Genomic DNA, 20,302 nt, shown 5'->3' on the forward strand with positions numbered 1-20,302 from the left:
AGCCAAGACTGCATTTCCCACCAATGACTTGCTTGTGCCTGTTATTCACCAACAAATAAAGTTAAAATCATAAAATGTTATGGGAATTGGCTGGAGGAGAACTGATTACCACAGCATTGTTTTACCAGTGCATGTAGTTGGAATCAGCAGTGCATAGTAACGGACAAACAGGTACTACTTTCAATATCAATTATGTTAAAATACAATTAAAATCATGAAGTTGCTTAGAACTGAATATGCTTTTTATAATGCAAATGTTACATTTGGGTTTACAACCTATTTTCCAGTCTTAGCAAACATGCCATTTTATGGCATGTACCCAACCCATTTTTACCAGAATAAATTCTGCTCTGACCAAAGATACTGCAGTTCCGATAACTCAACAATGCCATACACACTGTCTCACAATTAGGGATGTAGCGAACGGCGGAAAAAATGTTCGCGAACATATTCGCGAACTTGCGTCAAAAATGCGAACGGTTCGCGAACGTCGCGAACCCCATAGACTTCAATAGGAAGGCGAATTTTAAAAGCTAGAAAAGACATTTCTGGCCAGAAAAATGATTTTAAAGTTGTTTAAAGGGTGCAACGACCTGGACAGTGGCATGCCAGAGGGGGATCAAGGGCAAAAATGTATCTGAAAAATACATTGTTGACACAGCGCTGCGTTTTGTGCTGTAAAGGGCAGAAATCACACTACGTCACTCAGGTGATGTTTCTAGACACGGAATGTGAAAAAGCTCACACAGCTAGGTGGCACTTGGTTAAAGACTGGGCAAACAATGCCTGCAAGGGCAACGTATACAGTAGTGGATACGGAATATATTATTGCTGCTGTAAAAACATCACTCAGGTGATGTTTACGGACACGGAATTATTATTGTTATTTAGACAGAATGTGAAAAAGCTCACACAGCTAGGTGGCAGTTGTTTGAAGAACACACTGGGCAAACAATGCCTGCAAGGTCAACGTATACACTACAGCAGTGGATACGGAATATATTATTGCTGCTTGGAAAACGTCACTCAGGTGGTGTTTCTGGAGACGGTATTATTATTGATATTTAGACAGAATGTGAACAAGCTCACACAGCCAGGTGGCAGTTGTTTGAAGAACACACTGGGCAAACAATGCCTGCAAGTGCACTACTATTGGTGCACTACTATGAAGAACAGCAAACAGCACTGGACACGTTAAAGAACAGTAAGATAAGTAAAATAAAAAAATATATATATGTATATTAAAAAAAAAATTACTCTGGTTGGTGCTGAACTACTAGGAGCAGCACACCAGTCCCACTCCCCAACACAGCTAGACTAATAGCACTGGGCTCTTATAGTAGCAAAGTAAAAAAACAAAAAAGAAAATAAAAGCAGTCCTTACAAGGACTATTGGGTTACAGGCAGCAGTCAGCAGATGAGAGATCAGCAGCAGGACAGCTGCCCACAGCAGCTACATACAGAGCACTGTAGTAGAAGGTAGATTACTAGCCAGCAAAGCTACCTAACCTAAAATGTCCCTCAAATCCCTGCAGAGTTCTGTCCCTACAATACAGAGCAGTATCAAGTAGATTACTAGCCAGCAAAGTTACTATCAACTGTCCCTCAAATCACTCAACAGCTCTCTCCCTACACTAGCTCTTCCAAGCACACACAGGCAGAATGAAAAAACGCTGCAGGGCTTCAGTTTATATATGGAAGGGGAGTGGTCCAGGGGGTGTGGGGGTGGTCCAGGAGGGAGAGCTTCCTGATTGGCTGCCATGTATCTGCTGGTCTGGGGTGAGAGGTCAAAAATAAGCGCCAGCTAAGGCGAACCCAAATTGGCGAACGTCGCTCGACGTTCGCGAACATTCGGCGGACGCGAACAGTTGATGTTCGTGCGAATTAGTTCGCGGGCGAACAGTCCGCGACATCCCTACTCACAATTGGTTGAATTAGCACATGTGAGCAGTAACGTCACGTCAAGGCTTCAACCCTGTTACTGGCCATTCACTCCGGGTATAACATTGCTCAGGGGGCCTAGTCAATAAATAATAACATAAGGAAATAGTGAGGCTTACTCGTGTCTATGAAGTTTACTCTTTGCTCAGTTCATTCTTAATTAACTTCTAGGTCTAATGGGGGAAAAAACCCTTCCTGCATGAATGAATATTGACTATAAGCATTAATATCAGGGTATGGGTTCAACAGACGTGTGTATGAAGGCAAAGCAGATTGAATACTAGACCCCCCCTTGCCCTCTTGCTACACCCTTGGCCTTTCATATTTCACATTTACTCACACACCATTCACTACAAACAATTAACTGTAACTATAACTAATAACTATACTTACCTGTACCTGTAGAAAGGAAAATGTTAATAAAAAAATGTTTAATAACTATATACACAGTATAAGGTCCTACAACAGGAATGATAGAGGATTCCCTTCAGTTGGCATGAAATGCTTCATTGGAGGCTGTGGAAAAAAGAGAAAAACAATATTTTAGCCAGGATAATATGGACTATGCTCAAACGTGGGTATGTACTTATATTAATCCAGGGCTATATTTCTATTTAATTAATATTTAGCAATCATGAACTTACTGCTCTTAGCTGTAAAGAGGGTGGTAATTGTTTTCTTTCCAGCTCCACCCAGTCGATAGAAGCAAAGAATGGGTGGTGTTTTATATTCCATCACCAAGGAATTGGTTTGGATCTTTCTCTAGGAGCTGAAGGAATAGAGACAAAACATAAAATCACATATAAATACAGTAGTATGTCTTTGAGCTCACTGGATCCTAATGCAATGATCAATAACAAAGTCAATGGAGATTAATTAAGTAGTATGGGGTTCAATATTATATATATTATATATATGTTACGCCACCACTCTATTCACACTCACCTTTTTCAGAAGATCCTTTAGATTCTCATTCAGCCAACAAGGAATCCTGGGCTCATCATTGATAGTACAGATGATTACTTTCTCCCTGTTGTTGCCTTCATAAAAGGGGGAGTCCCCAGAAGCCATTTGCCAGATGATAATTCCAACGGAAAACCAGTCCACTGCAGCATTGTATCTCTTCCTTTCCAAGATCTTGAAAACAAAGTGGATACCAAACAAAAAACGCTTTGAATAAACTCCCCCTTATAATATTTTGACCTTCCTACTAATCACGAGTTTATTTCTGGGACCCATTAACAGACACAATTCACATACAGGGCTAAGAAAATGTAGAAAGATGTGAAGTTGGGATGAATCTCAATCTTACTGATATAGCTCTGCCTATAATGATTAAATATTAACTTTCCAAAACATTTTCTTATTCTTACAGAAAGAGACAGAGACAAAGGGGCAAGAAACTGGATTTTTTAGCAACAGACTTGAATGAAGGCTATAATTGGCAAGAGAATAATTACATAAAGATATAAATGGATGTTTCCCCCTGTATAAATCCCATAATACCTTTTTAAACAACATATTTATTGCAAATTACCATACTACCGATTGAATTAATGCTATAAATGTCCTGGAATTGCAATGCTCACCTCTGGAGCCATGTAGCCCAGTGTCCCTGCCCGGCCACCAATAGTCTTGTCACCGAACATGTTAGGAACTGCCAGGCCAAAGTCAGAAATTTTGACATTGCCATCTTGGTCCAGCAGGATATTGTCAGGCTTGAGATCTCTATAAACAGATGAAAGTATTTCTAGGGGTTTATAAAGTAAGGTACAACTTACTGTTTTATTATAACAGAGAAAAGGGAAAGTTTAAAAAAATTCCATATTTTGGAGCTTTCTGGATAGCGGGTTCCCGGATAATGGATCCTATACCTGTATATTTAAAATTAAGGGTCTCATGATCAGTTCTATATCTGTTCAAATAACAAATATTTTAAAGACCAGCTCTAATACCTACTGTATAGACTTGCACTGCCTGGTTTGTTATTTGATATTAACAAGGTTGCTTTTTCTAGTTCTAGTTCACCTCAGAATTAATTTGTGTAGTATGATGTAGGCAGTGGGATTTTAAATCAATTTTTCCTTAGGTTTATTTTCCGTTTAGGGGGCATACAGGCTCCAGCCGCCTTTGTCTCTATTTTTTTTCTCTTTCTTGGTTTTATCAGAAATTTGTAACTTGTATAATACTTGTGTAAGGAGATATTGTATGTATACATTCAATAAGTAATGCTAATAAGCTTGATTGGTACATCTAAAATAAAAAAAAACTGTGGCCCTGTCCATAACTCAGTTTATCATAGTGTGCCTAGCATAGCCCTTGGCTATTTTGCAAAATTGCCATATTCTCATAGCTCATGCATCATTTGTGCCACAACCCCTAGATTTTATAAGCATGACACCTTTGACCTCATGTCTTGATTATGCTTGTTCTTCCATTTACTATTGCTACTGCCATACAGTTAGCGATTCTCCTAATTTGTTCTATAGCACTGCATGATATGTTGGTGCTTTTAATGCGGGTAGTGACTACATGACATATTTTGGGTCAAAGTCCTTTATCAGGCTTTCATCCAAGACATACTGTGTACCAACTTCCCCTTTTAAAATCACTTGCAGTGAAACTTCTGTCATTCCTTCCTTTTTATGCTCTCGGTATGTTGCTGTTGAGGTTGCACACAATGCTTTAATGGAAGTCAATGTAATTACAAAAAACTATGAAAAAGGGCTGTAAATATTCTACACAAATGGTGGACGCTCAGAAAACCATTGAATGTATGTGCCATCTAGTGGCCAAAAGAGGTTTACTCAAACATCTTATTACTGTATAAAGGTAGTTTATCTTACTATATATTCCTATATACTTTTTCTGAGTCCAAAGTTTCCACTGATTTATTGATGATGATATACTGAATTTCAATAGCCAATAGAAATGTATCTCTAATAGCCCAAGATGGAGGTATAGCTCTCATTAAGCATGACAACAGGTATATCAGGTAACACAACAACTCTACAGCCAGGGTTATCCTTAGTGGTTTTGTGGTCCTAGGGAAAACAACCTGTGTGTAGCTATATTATTTATTAGCTCTCAAGCGCTCCCATCATCCCCTGACATTTTGGCTTATGGAAAGATATTTGGACTTGCAGTTCCACAGCAGCCCGAGGGACAGTGTATATATACCTTATATAAACTGTAATAATAGATATCACACGTTAGTGTCATACTTTGATAAAGGACATTTTCTTGTAAAGGGGCCCCAGTAGAAGGCTGCAGTAAGACACCACTGGTACCAAGGACTACTAACACCATCTCACCTTACTATATAAATAACAGATACAGCTGGTGGGACCATCTTGCCTTACTATACACAATACGCCACATTTGTGTTCCCTTCCCATGGAATTATCTTGCCATACTATACACACCATCCTACAGTTATAACTGTGTGGCAACCCTTGGTAGTTGTGCCTACTATGTTTTGACACTCATCATGGACACTAGACAGTGTTTTGGAACCTATACTTTTAATTTCTTGTGATTACTCTTGAGTAGTCTGACATATAAAATAGAATGGACATTGCTTTGCAGCCAAATGAAATTAATACTGGTTTTTGGGTGTTTGCTGCCCAACTTGCCTGGTCCTGCTAAAATACTAACTCCTCTGGAGCTCCTAGAATTCATAGAGAAGTCATGTGCAGGACTGACATTATGGTAAATAATGTCCTATTCAGATATGTGTAATATGTAATATGTTTCATGTCTAGCATATCCTGTGGGCAAAGATAACAAAGGATAGTCAATACCATGACCAAGTGATGGCCCTTTCACTTTAGGCCTGCAGAGCTTATGGTTCAGCTACACTGATGTTCCCTTTAGTTATACAAGCATAGCAAAGCAACTTTCTCCCCTTGTTTAAACTGAACAATCTGTCTGAAATGGGAATTTGGTCTAGCTATGGGGACTTTTTTTTTCTTACTACACTATACTAAGGTATGATCATATACTTATCCCCATTTTGGTAAAGCAGCCACCATTTTGATAGCATTTCTGCACCAAACACATGCCCCAACGTTTGAGATATAAAATGAGGGCTGGATTAGGCCAACTACCTGTTCCACACATTTTACAACATTACATGTTCTCAATCTTCAAGGAGGCTTTAGGGTTTTCTAAACATTTAACCAGCATCTACAATTAGGTGCCACTATGAATATTTCCCCCTACCAACTTTAGAACTGAACTGATAGCTGGAAGAAGGCATGGCTTTCTTAAACCCCCACAAGCGTGAAGGGCATGTAAAGGCAAACAAATAAAATCCAATTTTTACTTTATTTAATAAAAAAGAAACCTATCTCCAATATACTTTAATTAACCGTATTTTATTAGAAATCTGACTGTATGCAGTGAAAGTCTCCCTTCATTTACTGCTGAGGATAGGAATTGTCAGATGGTCCCTAAATTCTGCAGGGAAACAATCATACTTATGAACAGCAGGGGGAGCCCCCGCCTTACTTCCCAGCCATGCAGAACTCAAGCAACTTTGTTTGTTGCCCTGTAGAACAGTTGGCGACTGTGTAGAGATTTGTATTGGATTTTATTTTTGCCTTTACATCCCCTTTACTGCTTCCAACTCTAGCCGCAGAGACAAAGATTGTGGAGCCAGATTTAAACAGTTAAACTGGGATGCTATTTGGAGGATTGTTTTGCTGCAGCCACTGGTTCTGCAGAGTTGGAGAAAGTTTGTATTAAACAATACAAAAACTATAAAATCCACATTAGATTACATGACAACAAGGCCTAGTGCAGTCTGTATATTCTGATTATTAATCAGTCTTGCTGTATCGGCTTCTGGCAGATGTTATTCAACTTGTGCTGTTTTGATAATTTATGATGATCCCTAAGCAGCCCAGCCCACACTGAGCATGTGCACAGTTTTGGTCTTACAAAGATGTTTAACAAGTTACAAGATGTTGGCCCCCTGTGGTCAAATTTGAAAGCATAAATCTTCTGTTTGATTAGGCTTGTGGTGCAGTAAGTTTATGTTTATGTTTACTATACAAAATACAGCATTTCTAGCCTTATTCTATTTTAGACCCCTTTAATCAGCGATCAAACATGGGTCTGATACACTTGCATTGGGAAAATCTTCTTGAGTGAATTAGATCATTGAAAGAACTTATTTAAAGGGATACTGTCATGGGAAAAAAAATGTTCAAAATGAATCAGTTAATAGTGCTGCTCCAGCAGAATTCTGCACTGAAATCCATTTCTCAAAAGAGCAAACAGATTTTTTTATATTCAATTTTGAAATCTGACATGGGGCTAGACATTTTGTCAATTTCCCAGCTGCCCCCAGTCATGTGACTTGTGCTCTGATAAACTTCAATCACTCTTTTCTGCTATACTGCAAGTTGGAGTGATATCACCCCCTCCCTTTTCCCCCCCAGCAGCCAAACAAAAGAACAATTTGAAGGTAACCAGATAGCAGCTCCCTAACACAAGATAACAGCTGCCTGGTAGATCTAAGAACAACACTCAATAGTAAAACGCCATGTCCCTCTGAGACACATTCAGTTACTTTGAGAAGGAAAAACATGAGCCTGCCAGAAAGCATTTCTCTCCTAAAGTGCAGGCACAAGACACATGACCAGGGGCAGCTGGGAAATTGACAAAATGTCTAGCCCCATGTCAGATTTCAAAATTGAATATAAAAAAATCTGTTTGCTCTTTTGAGAAATGGATTTCAGTGCAGAATTCTACTGGAGCAGCACTATTAACTGATTCATTTTGAAAAAAATGTTTTTTCCCATGACAGTATCCCTTTAAGTTGGTGAGGTAGTTAGAAACCTAGGCTGTGCTGGAGTGAAGCACATTCATTTTAGCAGTGACCCATCAGAGAGACTTTAGCACAACACTACAACTGCTGAAACAGTGGCTGTAACTAACTAATCAGCTATTAATAGAATAAAACTGTTTGCCTGGTCTCTGTAGGGAGGCAACAGCCTGACAGTTGATAAATGTGAATAGCCTTATTATTACAGGCAATTTTTTTAACCATTGATGTTGATGACTAGAAGAATTAGTGTGAATATATGAACAATAGTGGGACTTCCAAATAGTCACAATAGGCAAGTGACAGTCCAGCAAGTGAAAAGCAATTGATCCTGAATGTGATATCCGGTGCCACGAGGAGCAACTGCTTCTGTATAAGAATGGGGACACATGGAGTGTTGGCCTCTGTGTTCTCAGCCTGGGATTTTTTACAGGCTAAGAGAAATGTATTGCCCCCCTTCCCCGGCTCCCTTCATCTGCACTGAAAAGTACAGCTTCCGCTTGTGTGCAGTTGAGGTCAGCCTGAAAACAAGGAGGTAGGCATTTTTGGGCCAAACTCCACTCCGTGTGCCTGCATGCAAGCAGGCACATCGAGCGGACTTTTGGTGAATCCATATTGGTGGCAAACTGAACAACCCATGAGGTTGATTTTTAGTAGACTTAGGTGCCTATTTTTCAAAGGTCAGTTTTTGAGACCACAACCAAAATCACATGGATGTCATAACATTTATAAAAATATACCTCAGACATTCCTAGCAAAAAAAATCTGAAAACTTCTAGAAGTCCGGATTTAGAATGGTCCAGTAGGATCAGCACTGCTCCCATTGACTTCTATAGGACCTTGACAACTTTTACGTGGCAAGGTTTTGAATTTGTTTTCGTGGTTTTTATATTTAATAAATCTACAGATCTGTTTGGTTGCTACAAGTAACTGTTCTGTTGCAAATCAATAATAATGTTAGTAAATTAGCCCCATTTAAGCCCCACAAATGGTAATAGATAAATATGAGGGGGTGTACACAGGACTAATAATAACAATACAAATCTAAATTCTCAATTAGTCAGGTAGCTAACAAGACCTTAGCAATCACAGAGCAAGTGTTGCCTTGGAGATTAAAAGGCACATACAAATAAAAAATAAGGCATTTTTCTTTGATTCTTTATTTCTCCAACTTTAAATAAAATCAAGACTGTTTCTCTGTTCTGAACAATACTGAAACTCATTTATAGGTTTAATAAAGGCATTACATAACAGAACTAATATCTAACAAGCAATAAGAAAAGAGACATATCAAATAGATACTGTAATACTAAAACACTTTTCATTGCAATAGGAAAAAAAACAACAAATAGGCTTCTTTACATGAAATTGATAATATTTACACCTATCATCTTCTAAGTCAAGGAATGTATAAATATCAAGCTGTTTTCCAAAACAGAAATTAAAGTGCAAAGTTGCCTCTAAAACTGGTTCCTGAAAGAGCTGAATGAAATGTTCTATGATGCTATGATGTGCTGTTCATTTTTGGTATTAGCAAATTTGCCAACTTATAATGAAGGCTCTTAGCCCTGAATATCTATGACCAGTTAACATTTTCTGACTTTATAGAAAAATAATCCGGTATTATTTAAACGTAAGAAACAGAAAAGCCATCAAAAACTCTTTTTCTTTTTGTAAAATATTGTCCTGAATCCTCTAGCATTATACTTTTTGGAGGAGAGTTGGTTAAATGGCTTGTTTCTGTCTTGAAATCTATAAGGTCATCAGTGCTTGTTTCACCAAGGTCAGGTATTTCATACACTATTTGTCTGGAGTCATCTAATGTATAATCTGATTTCACAACAGGCTGTGAAACAGAATCTACATTAGGAGTAGTCGGTTTATTCTCATAATAGAATGTTAATTTTTTCCCAATTTCCATTTTGTCAGAAAAGCGAACAGCTATATTGGCTTTGCTTTTATTTTCATACAGTGTATAAATAGGTTGCAAAACTGGTGGAGGATGTATTTCTTTTGTTGTAAGAGTTGGTTTGCTCTCATAGATGAAATTCAGCTTTTTTCCGATTTCCATTTTGTCAGCAAAGCAGATCAGTACATTATCTATATTTTGCTCATCATGAATTGTATAACTGGGCTGTAAGACTAGTGGTAAACCCAGATCTTCTTTATGATGGGTTGGTGTATATTCATAAAAGAACTTCAACTTTTTCCCAATCTCCATTTTATCAGAGAAGCGGACAACTATATTATCATCCTTATTCTTGTAGTCCTGCAGAGTATAATATGAATTTAGAACAGGGATTGAAATAAAATCTGCACCAGGTAGCACTGTCTTTTCTTCATAAAAGAATGTTAATTTTTGTCCAATGTGCATCTTATCAGAAATCCGAACAAGTGTGAGATCCTTGTTCTTACTGTCATCCTGTGTATTTTCTGAATTGAAGACAGGTGACAAAAGAAAATCTTTTTTAGGAATTGCTGGTTTGCTTTTATAATAGAATGTTAATTTTTGTCCAATGTGCATTTTGTCAGAAAACTGAACAAGTGTAAGATCCTTGTTCTTATTGTCATCCTGTGTATAATCTGAATTGAAGACAGGTGACAAAAGAAAATCTTTTTTAGGAATTGCTGGTTTGCTTTTATAATAGAATGTTAATTTTTTTCCAATGTGCATTTTGTCAGAAAACCGGACAAGTGTAAGATCCTTGTTCTTACTGTCATCCTGTGTATTTTCTGAATTGAAGACAGGTGACAAAAGAAAATCTTTTTTAGGAATTGCTGGTTTGCTTTTATAATAGAATGTTAATTTTTGTCCAATGTGCATTTTGTCAGAAAACTGAACAAGTGTAAGATCCTTGTTCTTATTGTCATCCTGTGTATAATCTGAATTGAAGACAGGTGGCAAAAGAAAATCTTTTTTAGGAATCGCTGGTTTGCTTTTAGAATAGAATGTTAATTTTTTTCCAATGTGCATTTTGTCAGAAAAACGGACAACTATATCATCTCTGTTCTCAGAAATGTCCATGGAATAATCTGATTTCAAGACAGGCTGCAAAATAAAATCTATATTAGGAATAGTTGGTTTATCTTCATAATAGAATATAAATTGTCTTCCAATGTTCATTTTGTCAGAAAATCGGACAACTGGATCATCTTTGCTTTCATTTTCATACAGTGTATAAATAGGTTGCAGAACTGGTGGAGGGTGTAGTTCTTTCGTTTTAAGAGTTGGTTTACTCCCAATGATGAAATTTAGCTTTTTCCCAATTTCCATTTTGTCAGAAAAGCAGACCAGCACATCATCAATATTTTCATCATCATCGTGAATTGTATAATTGGGTTGCAAAGCTAGTGGTATATCAAGATCTTCTATATGATAAATTGGTTTACTCTCATAAAAGAAACCCAACTTTTTCCCAATCTCCATTTTATCAAAGAAGCGAACAACTATATCATCTTTGCTCTTGTAGTCCTGCGGTTTATAATCTGCTTTTAAAATGGGTATTGAAATGAAACCAGCATGAGGTAGCCCTGTCTTATCTTCATAGATGAATGTTAGTTTTTCTCCAATGTGCATTTTATCAGAAAAACGGACAAGTGTATCATCCTTGTTCTTATTGTCCTCTTGTGTATAATCTGATTTTAAGACAGGTGGAAAAAGAAAATCTTTTTTAGGAATCGCTGGTTTGTTTTTGTAATAGAATGTTAATTTTTTGCCGATGTGCATTTTATCAGAAAAGCGGACTACTGTATCATCTCTGTTCTCAAAAACATCCAGTGCAGACTCTGATTTCAAGACTGGCTGAGAAATAAAATCTACATTAGGAGCTGTTGGTATATTTTCATAATAGAATGTTAATTTTCTTCCAATGTCTATTTTGTCAAAAAAACGGACAACTGGATCATCCCCATTCTCAGAGACATCCAGTGTATAATCTGATTTGAAGACAGGCTGTGAAATAACATCTACATTAGGAATTGCTGGTTTATTTTCATAATAGAATGTTAATTTTCTTCCAATGTCCATTTTGTCAGAAAAGCGGACAACTGGATCATCTTTGCTTTTGTTTTCATACGGTGTATAAATAGGTTGCAAAACTGGTGGAGTATGCAGTTCTTTCATTATAAGAGTTAGTTTACTCTCATAGATGAAATTCAGCTTTTTCCCAATTTCCATTTTGTCAGCAAAGCAGACCAGTACATCATCTTTATTTTGATCATCATGAATTGTATTACTGGGTTGCAAGACCAGTGGTAACTCAAGATCATCTCTATGATGAGTCGGTTTATTTACATTAAAGAAATTCAACCTTTTTCCAATGTGAATTTTGTCAGAGAATCGGACAACAATATCATCCTTGTTCTTGTAGCCTTGCAGAGTATAATCTGCTTTTAAAACAGGGATTGAAGTAAAATCTTCATGAGGTTGCACTGTTTCATCTTCATAAAAGAATGTTAGTTTTTTTCCTATGTGCATTTTATCAGAAAAGCGTACAAGTGTATTATACTTATTATCAATGCCATCCTGTAAATAATCTGATCTCAAGACCGGTGGCAAAATAAAATCTTTTATAGGAATAGCTGGTTTATTTTTATAATAGAATGTTAATCTTTTTCCAATGTGCATTTTATCAGAGAATCGGACAACAATATCATCCTTGTTCTTGTAGCCCTGAAGTGTATAATCTACTTTTAAAACAGGTATTGAAGTAAAATCAGCATGAGGTAGCACTGTTTCATCGTCATAATAGAATGTTAGTTTTTTCCCAATATGCATTTTATCAGAAAAGCGAACAAGTGTATTATGCTTTTTCTCGTCATCTAGTGTATAATCTGATTTCAAGACAGGCAGTGGAATAAAACCTTTTTTAGGAATAGCTGGTTTGCTTTTATAATAGAATGTTAATTTATTTCCGATGTGCATTTTGTCAGAAAAGCGGACAATTGTATCATCATTGCTTTGATTTTCAAGGGGTGTGTAAATAGGTTGCAAAACTGGTGGAGGATGTAGTTCTTTCATTGTAAGAGTTGGTCTTCTCTTGTAGCTAAAACATAGCTTTTTCCCAATTTCCATTTTGTCAGCAAAGCAGACCAGTATGTCATCTATATTTTGATCATCACAAACTGTATAATTGGGTTGCAAGATTAGTGGTAAATCCAGATCTTCTATATGATGAGTCGGTTTATCCTCAACAAAGAAACAGAACTTTTCCCCAATATTCATTTTATCAGAGAAGCGGACATATATATAATCCTTGTCTTTGTAGTCCTGCAGTGTATAATCATAGTGCTCTGGGGATGAAGGGTAAGAAAACTGGTCTTCACTTGAAGTGGAGGATTTATCATCATTTGTAAAATAATTACCATCACCAGATGTAAAAAGGGGGAGCTGAGATTCACTTGTAACATCTTCATCCACACACATTTCCACCCGTGAATCTGTATTTCCTTCTGTATTTAAATCAATGGCACTTACTGGAAATAAGATTGGTTTATCCATAACATTCGCTGCACTTCCACTTGTAACATTTTCATCCACATACATTTCCACCAATGAATCTGTAGCTCCCACTTTATATAAATCAACACCACTTACTGGAAATATCATTGTTTTATCCATAACATCCACTGCACTTCCAAATGATGTGTCATGGCTAACGAATGTCAGTTTTTTCCCAATGTCCAGTTTGTCATAAAAGCGCACTGTTACATAGTTGTTGTCATTGTTATTTGGTATTTGTGATAAAGATGGATACAAAATATTTTTATCATCTTGAATTATATTGTGATCAAGACTACTATGCAGCATATTCTTATTGTCAGGCCAATCCTGCTCATCATTATTTGACTGTAAGTCCATTTCTGCATCAGAATCATCAGTTCCATAGTCCTGCAAACCTTGTTGTTTAATTATATTTGTACTATCATAGGGCTCTGGTGATGAAGGATAAGAAAACTGGTCTTCATTCGATGTGGATTCAACATCATCAGATGTTAAAAAAGGGAGCTGAGGTTTACCTGTAACATCTTCATCTACACACATTTCCACCCATGAATCTGTATCTGCAGCTTTATTTAAATGACCATGTACTGGTAATACCACTGGTTTATCCATAACATTCACGGCACTTCCAAATAGTGTTTCATGGCTAATGAATTTCAGTTTTTTCCCAATGTCCACTTTGTCATAAAACCGCACTGTTACATAATTGTTTTCATCATTATTTGTTGGTTGCGATGAAGATGGATAAAAAGGTTGTCTATTATGAGTGATTCTTTGATCATCTTGGAGTATATTCTGATCAAGACTACTATGCAGCAGATTCTGATTATCAGGCCAATCCTGCCCATAATTATTTGTCTGTAAGTGCATTTCTGCGTCAGAATCATCAGTTCCATAGTCCTGCAAATCTTGTTTAATGGTATAGATATTTTCACTTTGCCCTTGCGACGAGCTGAAAGAATAAGTGTCTTCATCTGATATGGAAGATTCTTCATCACGTCCAGCTGTATTTAAAGGCAGCTGTAACTCACCAATTTTTTCTGTAATATCATCCAGCCATTGTATTATGGAGTCATTTTTGTTTGAATCACCATCAATAGCAGGCACTACGGTCCCATAAATAGGATCATCTATACTTTTAGCAGATGGTTCATGATAAAAGAAAGCAAATTTTTTCCCAATGTAAATTTTGTCATGGAAACAGATTACTGGCTCGCCTTTGGTTTGATCAGCATTTGCCAGATATGCAGATTGCAAGGCAGGAGATGAAAGGAGATCTTCATCATCATCATCATCATCATCAACAGAAGTGGGCTGTAATACATTCAGTTTACCAGACCAGTGTTGCCAGTGTTTGCTTGACTGTAAGTTATTTTTATATTCAGAATCATCAGATTCATATGTTGAGGTTTCTTCTTCTGAAGTAGTTTTCAAATACTGCAGAACGTCAGTGTTGTTTGAACCATCACCATCCATTGTAGGTACTATAGGTCCATCATAGTCATTGCCTGTATTTTCAGTTGATGTTTGGCAATAAAAGAAAGTCAGTTTTTTGCCTATATCCCTTTTGTCATAGAAACGGACAAGTGGAACATACTGGAATTGATCGTCTGTATCATGGGTTGGCAAAGAAGCAGTGTTTGGTGTTAAGTAAGTTTCACCCTCATCAGAACCATCAGATCTGTATTTATGCAGTGAGTCTTTGGATGATTTATGCGGACTGTCATCATTATCACTGTGCATTTCTAGTGTTTCCGAACCCTCTGATAACGAATTGGAAAGGCTGAAACTGAATAATGAGCCATCATCTGATATACTAAGTTCACTGTCAGAGGAGTAAGCATAAACCTTCTCCTTGTGACGGTGAGGGGCATTTACACCTTTATTATCTTTAGCATCTGTTTCATCTTTATATGTAAAATCTGCTTTGTAAGTATGCTCTTCAGTGTCTGTTATCCCTTCCTTTATCTGTGTTGCATGTTGGGACATTTTTAAATTATCTTTTGGAAAGAGATGCTTCTTTTTCTTACTTTTTACTATATTAGGCCTTCTAAATCCATCATTTGCCATAACAAACTTTGGATAGTAGAGAGGTTTTATTACCACAGTAATTTCATTTGCAATTGTGCCTGCATCTGCAATGTCATATTCATGAACTATTACACCCTGTCCCAAAGAAATCTCATTTTGCTGAGTTAAACTCTCAGGTAAACAGTTATTTACATAAGTACTTGATAAGTTGCCCACCGATGATATATCTTCTGTGTATCCAGTGTTCTCATAGATAATATCTGAGGGTTGATCTTTCTTGGTTTTCTTTTTGCAATGTTTCCTCCATAGTTTTTCAAACAAAGGTCGCAGAAACACACCCAGGCAAAAGGAACATAAGAAAGTGATGATCACGGACAGGGAAACTGCTAGTGCAAAATCTCCTTCTGTTCTGATTCGTGTGTTCCTGGTTTCTATATATCTGGGGCTTCTTCTAAGAACTTGTGAAATATCTTGCTGAACATATACCTGGTATGCGGCTTGTCTCTGGATACCATTAGAAAAGCAAACATATAGCCCTTCTTCAGAAGTACCAGGATAGTGGAGTAACAAGTTCTTCTCTTTGTTCATGTAACAATGGGGATCATGATGTTGTTCAGATACTATACCCTGTGGGGTCCACCAAAATGTTCTCTGATTACCTACAAACATTGAAAACATGAAGAACAAGCATATCTCAGTTACTTCTTGGAAAGATGCATTCCTGGTCTACACTTTATATGCCCAAGAACAACTACTCATATGTACTTTTACAGTGGAAATATATTTACTAAATTTAAGTTCAACTGGAAGACTTGTCTTCTCATTACCATGTACTGGGCCAAGAACTACTGATATGTGAAGCTAAACTGTTAATTAACTTATATGCAAATAATTATATTTTAATGCATATGAGGCTTCATGTGTGAACAGAAACACAATGCACAAAGCACAATAAAATGCAATTTCAGAGCACAGAGGGCTTTGGACTGTGCTTAAAATTGAGAGCGGTCTGAATTAGGCTAAACTTGATTCTTAAAAGGTGAGTGGGGGAAGGCACATAAGCCTACTATTAGCAAGCATTACTGCTATGTTAGGAAGGTAATCAAATTAAAATGCTATAAATACAGCAGGAACAGTTAAAATATCCAGTTTCTAACATCAATGTTGAAGTTGCACCAGATAGCAGCTCCCGAACACAAGATAACAGCTCCCTGGTAGATCTAAGAACAACACTCAATAGTAAAAGCCAAGTCTCACTGAGACACATTCAGTTATATTAAGCAGGAGAAATAACAGCCTGCCAGAAAGTAGTTCCACCCTAAAGTGCTGGCACAAGTCACATGACTGGGGGCAGCTGGGAAACTGACAATATTTCTAGCCCCATGCCAGATTTCAAAATTGAATATAAAAAATCTGTTTGCACTTTTGAGAAATAGATTTCAGTGCAGAAGTCTGCTGGAGCAGCACTATTAACTGATGCTTTTCCCATGACAGTATCCCTTTAACTAGCCTTCACACTGAGCCCCCTGCTTACTGCCATGTGCACTGCCTTGCCTCAATGAAGGTGAATTTGTATAACTGAAACATTGCAATAAATATCACATTTGTGTAAGACTTTATTCTTTAGAATACGTCTTAAAGTCTTTAGACTTCATGTTGCCCCTTTATTTACTTTCTGTTATCACATACATACCCAAGGTTCCTAGAAGGTCACAATGAAGAACTGCTGTTTCTCCTGCTGGGAGGATAATTCCCTTAATAAATACTGAATCATCTATAAATAAGTCACAGGTATAATGGGAATCATCAGTAGCAAGCAGGCGTGGTAGTGTCCTGCTGGATGGGGTTCTGCATGTAAGGTTCCACTGCTTCATCAGGTCTTTGGGTAATAACGAACTTAATCTTTCCAAGGAAATGATTCCACAGTCACAAGCCCAAGGGTTGTTTGATAAATCAATTTCCGCTTGAAGCATATGGATATACAGGAAAGCCATGGGGGTAATGGTGACGAGTGCATTGCTGCTGAGTTTAAGTACCTGAAGGAATACAGAAGAATTTGAACGGTGAGAACTATGCAAGAAGTTTTCCTATGCACACTAAAATGTCTACCAACTAAAGGCAGATTATGGATAGTGTGAAGTCAAGAGATGCTACATCACCTCCGTTAACAGCTATACATGATCAAAATAATATCAAAATCCAAAATTTTTATTTTTTCCTCATATCTGGGAAATTTTAGCAGGTCAATTGTCTTCCAGTCTAGCCTCCAGTGCAGAGAACAGGAAGGGACAGACTGACAGACCTAACAATAACAGTTATTGGAAAATTATAATAGAATTTTTTTTATAAGTCAAAATTTTGGTTTTTGCATCTTCTTCTTGTTTTTGTTTTTTTTCTAAGACCCTAAACTATTATTTTGGAAACACTACAACAATGGTTATTGAGACAGTAACAGGAAAATTTTATAATATAATCAATGTATCTAGTAACAATAAAGCAGTTCAAATACTAAAAGAAGAGAGCTGTAGATCTCAGCTTGCTGCACATCTTCTCATAACAATATGTACTGAGTATCTGGAGATGGTTCTTTATTTGGAAAAACATTACTGATAGTATAGGATTCATCAAAAAATAAAAGTGTTTTGCACTGGTAAAACTGGTGTGATTGCTTCAGAAACACTACTATAGTGTATATAAAGAAGCTGCTGTGTAGCCATGGGGGCAGCCATTCAAAGGAGAAAAGGCTCAGATTACACAGCGGATAAGATCTGTAGAACATAATGGTGTTATCCACTATTTAACCTGTGTGATATAGACTTTTTTTCAGTTTCCACCATTGCTACTCAGCAGCTTGTTTTTATGAATTATAGTAATGTTTAGAAAGGAAACAGAACAGTTTTAACAGTGCAGGGCAACAGTACATGATATTTTTATTACTTTAAAACACTTTCATTTTTTGGTGTTTCTTTAACAGTTTATTGTCCAAAAGCGTATTTCCATGTATTTGATTTGCTTCAAGAAGCAAGGATTTGGATAGGTGATAGTGCTCAGGGCTGCTCAGCAACAGCATTGAGCACTACCATCCCTCAGAGCAGAATGGTGTCAAACACAATCTGATGATGTAGTACCAGTATATATAAGTGCTCATCATACTGCAAGTCCTCATCCAGCTCACTCTCCATTAATTTAACCCCTTTATAACAACCATTCATGACCTCTAGTTGGTGCTGTTCCGTGGTTGGAGAATGCACCATCTGATAAAACTAATATTACCTATTCTACTTCTATGTATAAAGGCAAATAGACAAGAGACCTGGAGTTCTGTGATATCACTGAATGCATTTGGATGTATCTTGTAGATTGCATTGCTCCCCAAGTCTATTCTCTTTAGTTTAGTGCAGTTGGCAAAATCATCCTGTTGAATCTGGGAAATTTTATTGCCTGCCAGGCTGAGTGCCTGTAGAGAATGTAGCTCCCCAAACCCTAAAATGCAATGAAATGATAGGTGTTAGTCATTTTATGGTACATTATTATATAAAATACAACAAACACAATTCTACAGAAGCTTGGGACTGGCACAGTCCTCTGATACATAATCACTACTACTACAGTATGTACAGGTGAAATATATCATATAGTGCATATACACACACACAATGCACTCAGGATCAGATTTACCCATAGGCACATTCATAGGGGGCACAGAGAGAGAGAAAGAGAGAGAACATTCTTTTCCTTTCAGTATTCTTTTCTAAAATCAGTATTCTGAACAAGGGGAACACTTTATTTACAATCATATCCTCCTAACCCAATAAAATTGCACAGGGTTCTGCTACACTTTCTCCAGTGATAGTGGGAAATGCTCTGCATAAACAGTGAAAAATCCTGACTCAAGTTGCAATAAACCCATAGATTTATCTATTCACTTTGCCCAAAGTTTAGGGAATGAAGAAACTGAATGAAGAATGGGATTCATTATTAGTATACTGTATGTATAGGGGGCATATTTATCAAGGGTCAAATTTCAAATTGAATAAACTTCAAAATTCAAATTCAAAAAGACCAACTGAAATTAAATTGAAGTTGTTTTTTTTTTGGTCCGTTTTCGATCGAATAGGCCGAATTCGAATCCTACGAATCGAAGGAATATCGCATTCGATTTGAAGTTTCCCCCCCCCAAAAAACTTTGATTATTCAAAGTCCACCAATTGACTCCAAATGGGTTCTAGGTTGTCCCCCATAGGCTAAAACAGCAATTCGGCAGGTTTTAGACGGCGAATGGTCAAAGTCGAATTTTTAAAGAGACAATACAGGGCACATTTACTTAGCTCGAGTGAAGGAATAGAATAAAAAATAATTCGAATTTCGAAGTATTTTTTTGGCTACTTCGACCTTCGAATCGAACAATTCGAACTAAAAATCGTTCGACCATTCAATAGTCGAAGTACTGTCTCTTTAAAAAAAACTTTGACCACCTACTTCACCACCTAAAACCTACTGAGCATCAATGTTAGCCTATGGGGAAGGTACCCATAGGCTTTCCTAGCTTTTTTTGATCGAAGGAAAATCGTTAGATCGATGGATTTGAAGGATTTAATCGTTCGATCGAGCAATTTTTCCTTAGATCGTTCGATCGCAGGAAATGCAGTATAAAAATAGCTCAAAATTCGATTTTTTCATTCAAAAATTCACCTCGACCTTTGATAAATCTTCCCCTAGGTGTTGCATGTGACTTATAAGCATTGCCAGCGGGGAAGGACATATGTGAACATGCACAGCAGTCTCTCTCTTTAGTATGTTGTAGAAAATAATATTATGGTACAATTTGCAACTGGTTTTCATTATTTTATCATATGTATTTTTTTTTAGTTATTTAGCCTTTTATTCAACAACTCTCCAGTTTCCAATTTCAGCAATCTGGTTGCTGGGGTCCAAATTACCCTAGCAACCATTCATTAATTTGAAGAAGAGACTGGAACATGAATAGAAGAAGC

Source organism: Xenopus laevis, chromosome 1L (assembly GCF_017654675.1).
Source record: "Xenopus laevis strain J_2021 chromosome 1L, Xenopus_laevis_v10.1, whole genome shotgun sequence".
In the NCBI taxonomy this organism is placed as follows: Eukaryota; Metazoa; Chordata; class Amphibia; order Anura; family Pipidae; genus Xenopus; species Xenopus laevis.